Source organism: Equus caballus, chromosome 4 (genome assembly GCF_041296265.1).
Source record: "Equus caballus isolate H_3958 breed thoroughbred chromosome 4, TB-T2T, whole genome shotgun sequence".
Taxonomy (NCBI): domain Eukaryota; kingdom Metazoa; phylum Chordata; class Mammalia; order Perissodactyla; family Equidae; genus Equus; species Equus caballus.
Genome location: NC_091687.1, coordinates 78174025 through 78186587, shown reverse-complemented (window position 1 = coordinate 78186587; position 12563 = coordinate 78174025). Strand labels below are relative to the sequence as shown.

General features: G+C 37.6%; 1 protein-coding gene across 1 annotated transcript in view; it reads right to left on the bottom strand.

Moving 5' to 3' along the window:
* Nucleotides 1-12563, bottom strand: part of CAPZA2 (capping actin protein of muscle Z-line subunit alpha 2) — a 58084-nt gene that overhangs the window by 24143 nt on the left and 21378 nt on the right.

Here is a 12563-nt window from a genome sequence, read left to right as displayed (position 1 = left end):
ACATTTTAATTGAAAGATAAGTAAGAGCTAAAATCTCAACAGGTGTACTGACAGGCATATTTTAGGAGAATAAAGGCTATGTTTGATAAAGAGATTAATCACTAATGAAAGCATATCTGAGAGGTTAAGTGAAATGCCCAATATTATAGTTTAGTGAAGAATTCTTGAGTGTTTATAGCAGTTTTCCAACAACTACACAATAACCTCTGACGACGCTGAGGGAGCGTTCCTGCACGTGTACTCCTTGAACAAGCAGCAGCAGCATCAGTGACCTTGTCAGAAATGCACCTTCATGGGCCCCATCCTGACCGAATGAATTAAGACTGGAAATGAGGCCCAAGAAACACTACTAAACAAGCTTTTCAGGTGATTTTTAATACATTTCCAACTATTTGCTGAATTAAGGAACCACTGTTAGCAAAAACAAAAGCCTTGACTTATTTTCACATTTCCCACTTTATTACTAGCCCTGTCATTGCTCTGATGTGGAAACTAAAAATAATGGAACAAAAAGGAAACAGTTATGTCCATTTGTGTATATATGTTATGTGTGTGTGCATGCATCTAAGTAGACACATGGTTTTCACAGAAGAGAGCTGAAAAAGAGGTATATATAGCTATAATGAAGATGTTTCCAGTTAGAGGCCACATATGTGACATGGCCTTAAAAAGATTTTTAGAAAATGTCAATTTAAAATGAAAAGAAACTCTCTGTAGTCTGGATTACTCAAAGCTTGAGGCAAAATCTATGCTTGTTGCTGGATACCACTGAGAGATAATAATGATGAAGATATAACAAAAATGAGATTATTTAAACTAGTGTTTACCAAGCACTTTACATGGATTATGTCATTTACTCTTCACAGCAACCCTATGAAGTAGTTACTATTATATTTGCACATTTTTTAGATGAGGCAACTGAAGCAGAAGAGGTTCAGTAACTGTCAGTCTGATTCCTGAATCTACACTTTTATTCACTGTATTATACTGCTTCTCAGATTGAAAAGTTTTAGTAGAAAACTAAAGAGGAACATGGCAGAATGTGATAGCGTAGCCATGGAACGACTGCCTCAATATAAACTTTTTTGATATTTAAAATGTCAATAGCAACAACTCAAGTGAAACAAATTCCTTGAAAGATACAAAAACCAAAGTTCACTCAAGAAGAAACAGATAACCTCAACAGTCCTGGATTTATTAAGAAATTGCATTTGTTGTTAAAAGCCTTCCACCAAATAAAACTATCGGTTTTCTTACACCAAACATTTAAGGAAGAAATGATATCACTTCTACACAAATTATTCCAGAAAACAGAAGTGAACACTTTTCAACTAATTTTAAGATAACAGCATCATCCTATACCAAAGAGTAAAGTATTACAAGAAACACTCAAAATCTCTCATGAACAAAGAAGCAAAAATCCTCAATAAAATATTAACGAATTGAAGGGCTGGCCCCGTGGCCGAGTGGTTAAGTCTGCGCACTCCGCTGCAGGCGGTCCAGCGTTTCGCTGGTTCGAATCCTGGGCGCGGACATGGCACTGCTCATCAAACCACGCTGAGGCAGAGTCCCACACGCCACAACTAGAAGGACCCATAGCGAAGAATATACAACTATGTATGGGGGGCTTTGGGGAGAAAAAGGAAAAGAAATAAATAAAATCTTTAAAAAAAAATTAACAAATTGAATCCAGCAATATATAGATAACACACCAAGACCAAGTGGGGTTTACCCTGGAAATGTAGGGCTGTTTTGATATTTGAAAATCAGTGACAGGAATTCACAATATCAACTGATTAAAGATGAAAAACCTTGGATCGTCTCAATAGACGCAGAAAAATTTGATAACATTCGACAACCAAACATGATAACAACTCTTAGCAAACTAAGAAAAGAATGTCTTTAATCTGACAAAAAATAGCTACAAAAAAGCCTACACCTAACATCATCCTTAATGGTCAAAGACTAAATGCTTTCCCTCTAAAATCAGGAACAAGACAAGAATGTCTGTTCTCACCACTAAGACCTACGCTGAGGTCTTAGTGCAGTAAGGTAAGAAAAAGAAATGAAAGGCATTTCATAAATAAAATAAGACTTTCTATTTGCAGACAACATGATTGTTTACAATGAAAAATCATCAAAGATCTAAAACAAAAAAAAGGGGCCGGCCTGGTGGTGCAGCAGTTAAGTGCGTATGTTCTGATTCAGCAGCCCAGGGTTCGCCAGTTCAGATCCTGGGTGCAGACATGGCACCACTTTGCAAGCCATGCTGTGGTAGGCGTCCCACATATAAATTAGAGGAAGATGGGCACAGATGTTAGCTCAGGGCCAGTCTTCCTCAGCAAAAAGAGGAGGATTGGCTGCAGATGTTAGCTCAGGGCTAATCTTCCTCAAAAAAAATAAATAAACAAAAAATTAAAACACAAAACCCCAAAACCCACCTACAGAATACTTATGTATAAATCTAATAAAATATGCGCAGGGCTAGTATGCTGAAAACTACACAAAATACTGGTGAAAAGAAATCAAAGAAGAGCTAAATAAATAAAGATAGATTTTATGTTCAGGGATGGGACGACCCAATACTGTAAATATAATAATTTTCCACAAACTATTCTACAGATTCAATGGAGGCTCAATGAAAATCCTAGCAGGATTTTTTGGATACACATCAACAAGCTGATTCTAACACTGATGTTCTATATTATTGTTTTCCTATGTTTGAAGAATGCAATGAATGCAGACTATTTTGGTCATGTATTAACATCCCCTCCCCCTAAATGCAAGCAAGATCAAAAAATCACTCTGATGCCCAAAATCACCATGAACACACACCATGGTATTTAAAAAAAACATTGTGGTTATGAAAGAAGAGAAGGAATGAAATATATTCTATTTCACACCGTTAATAGTAAATGAAAGTAATAAAGGCAAATGAACTAGAATTGCAAAAACAATTTTGAAAAAGAACAAAATTGGAGAATTCATACTATCTGATTTGAAGATGTAATATAAAGCTATAGTCATCAAGATAGGGTGGTACTGGTGAAGGGACAGATAACCAATGGAACAGAACTGAGAGTCCAAAAACATACCCATATAAATATATATGGCCCAAAGACTTCTGAGAAGGTGCAAAGGCAATTCCATGGAGAAACGATATCCTTTCAACAAATGATATTTGAACAATTAGTCATCCATGAGCAAAAAAAATGAACGGCAATCTAAACCTCACACCTTATTCAAAAACTACCTCAAAATGGATCATAGCTCTAAATGTAAAATACGGAACTTAAAAAATTTTAAAGGCAGCACAACCTGGGGTTAGGCAAAAAATTCTTAAGATATGATACTAAAACCATGATGCATTAAAAAAATAGATAAACTGAACTTTATTGAAATTAAAAAGTTTTGCTCTGTTAAAGACACTGTTAAGAGAATAAAGAGACAAGCTACAAACTGGAGAAAATATTAGCAAATCACATATCCGACAAAAGATTTGTATCCAGAATATATACTCTCAACACTATTAATAGTAAGAAAACAGTAAGCAAAAGACTTGAACAGACACTTCACCAAAGAGGATATACAGAGGACAGATAAATGCACAAAAGGATGTGCAATACCATTGATCATTAGGGAAATGAACACTGAAGTCATGAAATACTACTATATACCTAACAGAATGGCTAAAATAAAAAAGACTGATAATACCAAGTGCTAATAAGGACACAGAACTGGAGCTCTCACATATTGCTGTGGCAATGCAAAATGGTACAACCAGGATGGAAAACCGTTTGGCAATTTCTTATAAAGTTAAGCACACACCATATGACACAACAATCCCACTTCCAGGTATCTACCCTAGAGAAATGCAAACCTATGTTCACACAAAAATCTACTCATAATTGCTCAAAACTGGAAACAATCTACAACTCAAACATCCACAAATGAGTGAAGGGATAAATAAATGATGGTGTTTCTACATGATGGACTACTACTCAGTAACAAAAAGGAACAAATTATCGTGAATACACACAACTTGGATGAATCTCAAAAGCCTTATTCTGAAAGAAGGAAACCGGTCTCAAAAGGTTACACAGTAATAACGCATGATTCCACATATATTTCCACATATATTTGACATTCTCAAATAAAGAATATTATAGCAATGGAGAACAGATAAATGGTTGCTAGCTCCTGGGAGGAGGGATGGGGAAGGGTGTGAATACAAAGGGAGAAAAGAGGAAAAAGAAGAAAACGAGGGAGTTTTTTTTGGGTAATGGAACTGTGCTATATCTAGATTTTGATAGTGGTTACATGAATCTATATAGGTGTTGAAAGTCATCAAAAGAAACCCAAGGGGGTACTTTTATATATATGAGTTTTCAAAATTATTTTCTTCTAAAATGTTTAAAGGTACCATTCAAATGAAAAGGCAAAATACAAAAAAATAATTTTAAACAGGCAAGAGTGGAGTATGGCAGACAGTGCAAGATAAATATACACTGGAATCTATTATGATTATGTAAATAATCTTCATGTCCTTCATTCCCTTCTGTGCCCTTCTCCCTTCTATTAAGGTAAGAAGTTGTTAGAAAGCATTTAAAACCAAGTCTTAATTACTACCACAAAAAAAACCCTGATAATCTGCTGATGAATTTATCAAATATTTCTTTTGAAAGCTTTCAGAATTTTGAGGTAATTGTTTTTAACACTCCAAATGATTCATACACTGCCTATAAAGCTGGCAAAATTAAAGTACTGATAGTAAGCAGTGTGTGTGTGTGTGTGTGTGTATAAATACATAGCCAGCATATTTAGTGATACAATTAACTAGCTGTTGAGCTTTAAAAATTTTAGTTGTTTCCAAAAAAGAGAGATGCCATTTAGAATTTTAGTCAGTTCTATTTTGTGTTTTCACCAAGAAAGCAAAAATGACCTTTATTTTTATCCTATAGACTTATTTGCCCTTGCTATCGCACTACATGTATACAGTAACCAAAAGGAGTCAACGAACTGCTCACAATATCTAAGTGACTGCTGGGTCAAAGAAGTACCACCAAGGGTTGAGAGGTCATGAGAGCTGTCTGGCTGAGAACCCAAACCACCACTTGGATTATGCCAGGTATGCATAAACTATTTTAATCTGGTTTTTGTGAATTTCACCAAAGAAGGAGGATCTGATTTTTTGATTTCTCAGGTGCTACAACAAAGCAAGCGTTGTCTGTCACAGTAAAGGCTTGACTGTCTTCCTAAGAAATCGTTCAATTATCACAGTATTTAAACACTGCTATAGCCTCAACATTTCCCTACATCCATCCTTCCTAACTTCTTTTTTAATTTAAAAAATTATTTATTCTAGCCCACTTCTAAATCCAAGAAAGAAAAAAGGTCGTACAAGTTAACAAGAAGAGGTCCCAAGAGCAGAATAGATCTAAAATAATCGAAAACATATTTCCGCAAAGTTTCTCTAGTACACACGGAGCTATACTTTATTTACCCCTGTGAATAGTACAGCTTTGTTGGAAGAGCCCAGTGAATGAATAGATACATTCCTGGGCCCACTGCTAAATCCTCTGCATTAACCACCATCTTCCTCCATGTGATTTTATTCAAAGTGAAGTCCCTCTAAATTGGGGTCAGATTCAGGGAAGAATTATTACTTTTATTGTATTCCTAAGCTGCAATTCTAGATTTTCGGGGGGAGGCGCCTTGGTTTTGTTGGGAAGCTATGCCTATATGAGAGAGTAACTCTTATCTATGCTATGTAGTCTATGCTATTAGCAGTTGACAGGCATATCTCAGAAAAATAGCACCAAGAAGTACAGTTTAAAAAAGTTAACCTACTAATGTAGAGCTTAAGGTATTAACCTGAGCTTAAAAACTGAAAGAGCTATATTTTTTCTTTCCTTTCTCTTGGATCCAAACATCAATTTTTTTTGTTTTTTGGTTTTTTTGTCTTTTTGTTTTTGTGAGGAAGATTGGCCCTGAGCTAACATCTGTTGCCAAACTTTCTCTTTTTGCTTGAGGAAGACTGTCGCTGAGCTAACACCTGTGCCAATCTTTCTCTATTTTATGTGGGATGCCGCCACAGCACAGCTTGACTAGCTGTGGTAGGTCTGGGCTGGGTCCGAACATGCGAACCCCTGGCTGCTGAAGCGAAGCGCGTGAACTTAATGACTACGCCACCAGGCTGGCCCTTCCAAACATCATTTTGTATAAAATATATACCACAATTGACTATAAAATTACTTATACAGAAGATAAAGTAGCGTACTCAAAAGAATGTCAAAAATCTTAGCATACATAAACCCCAGGGAAAAACAACTTCTGCCCACTGACTGTCTGAGATGACATAAAAGTACTTACTCACTGTCAAACTTTTTTTCTGCAGTTTTCTTATGGGCTTTCTTCTCTTTTTTTGTAAAACAAAAAGCATTCTACAATTTAAGCAACAAATTAAATAATGATAGTAATGAATAGTAACAGAATAAAATAAGAATCCACGAGTCCTTATTAACATAAAGAAATGAATGAACAAATGAGGGAAAAGGGAAAGCTCTTCATTATGGTAGAATTTCGACTAATAAATGAAGAACCAATGATTAGAAAATCACCTTGGGTGACCACCACAGTAACTGCTGCAGGCAAAAGTCATCAATGGATGCCAAAATTAGCGGGTAAAAGTATGCAAAACAACAGGACCATGTAAATATCCTACTGTCGTTTCACCACACTTTTACCCACTATTTACATGGTCTGAAAGTATCTTTCCACATGATATTTAATTACAAAGGGATTAATAGTAATTTTACATTGAAGAAACCTGCCACCCACTACCTTTGCCAAATGATCAAAGTTATCATAAGTAACAGGAAAAACTGACAGCATGCGCCTCCTAATAGGATATACTGAGGACACAACATCACTTCTGTGCCCAAAATTCACAGGCTGAATCTAATCATGAGGAAATGGCGAAACAAACCGAAATTGAGAGTCTACAAAATAACTAGTCTGTATTCTTCAGAAGCATTAAGGTCATGAAAGACAAACACTGCTGAGAAACTGTTCCATATTAAAGATCAAAGAGACAGTATAACAAAATTCAGTGTGATCCTGAATTGGATCCTGGAGAAGCAACTGGTGAAACGTGAACAGAGTCTGTAGAGTAGATAATAGTGTTGCATCAATGTTTAATTTCTTGATTTTGATAACTGTACTGTGCTCATGTAAGAGAAAGCCCTAAACACACTAAAGTATTTAGAGAGTAGGAAAAAAAATTCCTTCTCTACCCTGAGGTTGTGGGGATTTTCTCTTATATTTTTTCTAACTTTAAAGTTTTGCTTTTCGCATTTAGGTCTTTAATCCACCAGGGACTAATTTCTGTGTGTGATGTGGGATGGAGATCCATTTATTACATTATCATATGGATAAATAAAACATCCCAATAGTATCTGTTAAAATGTACTTCTTTTCCCCACTGGAGCAAAATAAATAAACAAAAGAAAAAAGAAAAAGTGTCTTGTATATTCAGTACTATTTTTAAAATATGAGTTACTTCTTTATTTCAGCCAGGGATATGAAAAAACACGTTATACATTTTAATAAATTCCAAAAAGCCTTCTGAAAAGTGTCTAACAGAATTTGGCAGTCATCATTCAGGTAATAATCACAAGAATGTAACTTCCTCAAGGAATTTCTGAATATTCAACAATAACAGTAGGCAGCAATAAGAGATGCTATCCTGGGTCCGGCCCAGTGGCGCAGCGGTTAAGTGCGCATGTTCCACTTTGGCAGCCCGGGGTTCACCAGTTCGGATCCTGGGTGCGGACATGGCACAGCTTGGTACACCATGCTGTGGAAGGCATCCCACATACAAAGCAGAGGAAGATGGGCATGGATGTTAGCTCAGGGCCAGTCTTCCTCGCAAAAAGAGGAGGATTGGCAGCAGTTAGCTCAGGGCTAATCTTCCCTTAAAAAAAAAAAAAAAAGAAGTACCATACAACCCAGCTATCCCACTACTGGGTATCTAGCCCAACAATTTGAAATCAACAATCCAAAGTAACATATGCAGCTGTATGTTCACTGCAGCACTATTCACAATAGCCAAGACACGGAACCAATCCAAGTGCCCACCGACTGGTGATTGGATAAAGAAGATGGGAGATATATATATATACACACTCATACACACATACACACACACACACACACACACACACACACACACACACACACACACAATGGAATACTACTCAGCCATAAAAAAGACAAAAGCATCCCATTTGCAACAACATGGATGGACCTGGAGAGAATTACGCTTAGTGAAATAAGCCAGACTGAGAAAGACAAACACCAGATGATTTAACTCATATGTTGAATATGAACAAACACATGGACAAAGAAAACAGTTCAGTGGTTACCAGGGGAAGGGAGATAGCGGGTGGGCACAGGGGGTGAAGGGAAGCATTTATGTGGTGACAGTCAAGAAATAATGTACGAATGAAATTTCACATTCATGTAAACTATTATGAACTAAAAAAAAATTTTTTTTTAAATAACAGCTGAAAGAGTTACTTAATACAAAACAAAATTCCTGTAAATATACTATAGTTGTGTTCACCATGTTATGGGCAAATACGTTAGAATCTGTTTTCAGAAAATTACATTAAAATCTCCTATTGAACTTACTTAAAAAAATTGGCTAAGTTTCCATCTTCTCTGCTTCCAAAATCCCAAATGTCTAGCATTAATTAAGTCTGGGGAAAAAAAGAAATTCGGAGGAAAAAGAAAAAGAAAATCAAAAAGGGAAGAGACTTTTGCCTACATACTGCTGCTGAATCTGAGTGCTGAGAATAGTGCCTAGCAAATGGCAGGCTCTCAAATATTTGTTGAACAAATAAACATTCAATCTCCCTTCAAGGCAGGATCCCTGCTGCCTCTGCACTCAGTAGATTCAACTGCTGAATAAATCTATAAGCATGAATAAACTCTCATTTTGTTAGAATGGTCTGAGAATGGGTGGCACAGCGGTTGTTTCCATGTTCCGCTTCGGCGGCCCGGGGTTCAAGGGTTCGGATCCCAGGTGCAGACATGGCACCACCTGGCAAGCCATGCTGTGGTAGGCGTACTACATATATAAAGCAGAGGAAGATGGGCACAGATGTTAGCTCAGGGCCAGTCTTCCTCAGCGAAAAGAGGAGGATTGGCAGCAGATGTTAGCTCAGGGCTCATCTTCCTCAAAAAAAAAAGGAAAATAAAAAACCACAAAAACTTATGGTAATATAAGGAAGCAGTACAGTTCATGATCTCTGGAGCCAGACTGACTGGGTTGGGTTTTCATCTCCACTACTCAGTAGCTACGTGAAACTTGGGTGAATAAATAATACTGGCTATTATTATTAGCAGTAATAGTAGTAGATAATAAGTATACTTGCATTAGTATAGTTCCAATATTCTTAAAAACAGCTCTGGAACATAGACATTTTCACATTACATGTTAGTTTCCTTATGCCCTACAGTGGCACAAAGATGGCGTATGCTCACACTTTCTGTGTTGTTTGCAGTGCATTCACTTCCCACATACTGACATCCTTTCTCCTCACTTGGAAACCATCCCTTCCCTCTCTGTTTGACTCCGCTCACCTCAAAAACCAGCGATAGCAACACAGGAGGAAAACGCTAGTTTCCTCCTAGCTGTATGGGGGCAACATGCAGTTTAAGATCTGGGTTTTTATCTCAGCTAAGACAAATGATCTGTACTCAAGTGTTGAGTTTTTTAACATCTATAAACCACCATTTTTTATAGGTAAATTAAGGGAGATGAAATATATCATTTCTTAACTTTTTAAAACTCTTGCCTCTGTTAGATAAAACAGGATATTATCTATAATTACTCTCCGAGATAGCTGTTATTACCTTCTATTGCTGAAGGAGAAACAGAGATCCAGAACTGGGATTTGAACCAAGTCTTCAGATGAAGTCCAAGGCTTTTCATAGAGCAGCCTCCCAATACAGCATAATCTTTCTATGATGGTTCAGAAAACAGGTTGGGAACAAAAGAAATCTCTGGGTAATCTCATCTACTTCTGCTGCATCTATAATCATCCCGTAACAATAGCTCTCAACCTCTCTCAAGATCAAGATTTATTTTTCTAAGTGTAACTTATTTATTAGAAATCTCCAACAAAATGCCTCAAAGATACCTCAGTCTATCTCCCCCAACCCAACTCCCTTCTGTTCTTAATTACTGGCATCACTTAGAAATCATTGCACATTTTTTCCTCTCTCCTAGTCAGTCATATGATGAACGGGTGTTTGTCTCTCTTGCTCAAATCCAATTCCCTTTTCTTTGATTCCATTCCATTCAAACCCAAACACTTTGTTTCTGGATTGTTACAATAGTTGCCCTGCCTCTAGTCTCATCTTTCCCTAAAATTCATTTTCCACCCTGCCACTGATTGATATACTTCAGTGCAAATTCTGATCACATTTTTTTCTGCTTAAAAGCATCCAATGGTTCCCCACTGCCAATAAGATAAAGTCCAAAGTCCTTAGCATAACATACAAGGCTTTTCCATATCTGAAGCCTGTAAAATGTAATTGTTAACAGCACAAACTAAAATAAGACTGAATGGACTCAGACTACAGCTCCACTGTCTATTACCCGTATGACCATAAGCAAATAAAATTCAGTTTTCTCACTTGCAGTAAATGAGATAATACACTTAGAAAAATGCTTGGCACAGAGTAAGCACTCAAATAATGGCTTTTACCTTTTTACTCTTTCTGCCACTTTCTAGCTCTTATAACCTACCCACTCTTTTTTTCACCCCACTCATACACAGTACTGCAGCCTCATCACTCCATTCAGACTTTCAAACAAGAACTGGTGTCTTTCATGCCTCCACATCATTGCATGTATGTGATTTGGCCATCTTTTATCTACTGTGGTAAAACTGTACACAGCAGAATATCTTAAACTTTGCAAATTATCAGAAGAAAAGGTCTCATAGAAAGGAAAAACGCAAAAGATTATGTGGTATTAAAAATTTCTTGATGTATTACTTAGCACAATAACCATTAGCAAATACTTTGATAAAGAGTTAGTACTACTGAGATCTGTGGTATAAGGCCTAAAACTAAGGCCCAGTATTATGCGTGCCTTGACATCTGGGGAAACCTGGGAGGGCCTGAAAGCCCTAACTGCAAGTTCCCATCTCCACTCTGCTCCTGCAGACCAGGTCCCCCAGCCAGACAACACTCTTCAGCACAGGGAACGGGCACAGTTCCTGCTTATTCCTGAGTAGCAGGCTTCAGTTCCCTGCCAGCCTGTGGAATTATTCAAACAAACTAATTACGTCCCCTCCCCTAGGGAACCAGGGATAACTCCATCCTCTTGATATTACAAAGCTTGCTTCCCCAGCCTCTGCTTATTCACTCTGTTCCCGAGTGCAACTCCCATGCGGCCCTGCATTGTGTGCTGTGTCTCCCTCTCCTGGGCTGTTGAGTATACGTGATTAACAAACTGCTGTTCACTGCATTTGTCCAGTGGCAGGTGTTGCGTGTTCAGCCACTCTCATAATCCTAAGGCAGGAACCTCTCCCTCACCAACAGAGTGAAAAGGAGGCGAATAAAACAAGATCTCACTTATCTGGGAAGCTTGAATTTAAGACATGTAATCGGGGACTAGGAAGCAAGGAACTCAGTTATTTAAAATATATTTTAAGGGGCCGGCCCAGTGGCGTAGTGGTTAAGTTTGTGCGCTTCACTATGGTAGCATGGGGTTTGCAAATTCAGACCCTGGGCGCAGACCCAGCACCACTTGTCAAGCCACGCTGTGGCAGCATGCCACACAAAACAGAGGAAGACTGGCACGTTACCTCAGCAACAATCTTCCTTAAGCAAAAAGAGGAAGACTGGCAACAGATGTTAGCTCAGGGCCAATCTTTCTCACACACATACAAAAAATAAATGAAATAAAATATATTTTAAGCAAGGAAACAAGCTGATATATAGTTCAAACGTTAGAAGGGGATAAGAGAGATTCTTCACAGATTTCCTTTATTTTTATTTCAGATATAAATTTACAAGTGTGGTTATGTAGTTTCTTATCCTCTAATGGACTTGACGGGAGGAGGGGAAAAGGTTGACAGCTTTACTTACAACATTAAAAAAAGGGGAAGGATCTGAGCCAACCTGACAAAGGCTGCAGAAAACAAAGTTCTTTTTTTTAATAACATTTTATTTTTCCTTTTTCTCCCCAAAGCCCCCTGGTACATAGTTGTGTATTTTTAGTTGTGGGTCCTTCTAGTTGTGGCATGTGGGATGCTGCCTCAGCATGGCTTGATGAGTGGTGCTATGTCTGCACCCAAGATCCAAACCAGTGAAACCCTGGGCCACTGAAGCGGAACACACGAACTTAACCACCCAGCCACGGGGCCGGCCCCCAAAGTTCTTTATAGAAACAAATAAAATTACAAATCAAGTCCTGAAATTCAGGAGCTAATCAAACCTCTTGAAAAGAGAGCTCTAAAATTTTTTTTTAGAATTTTTATATA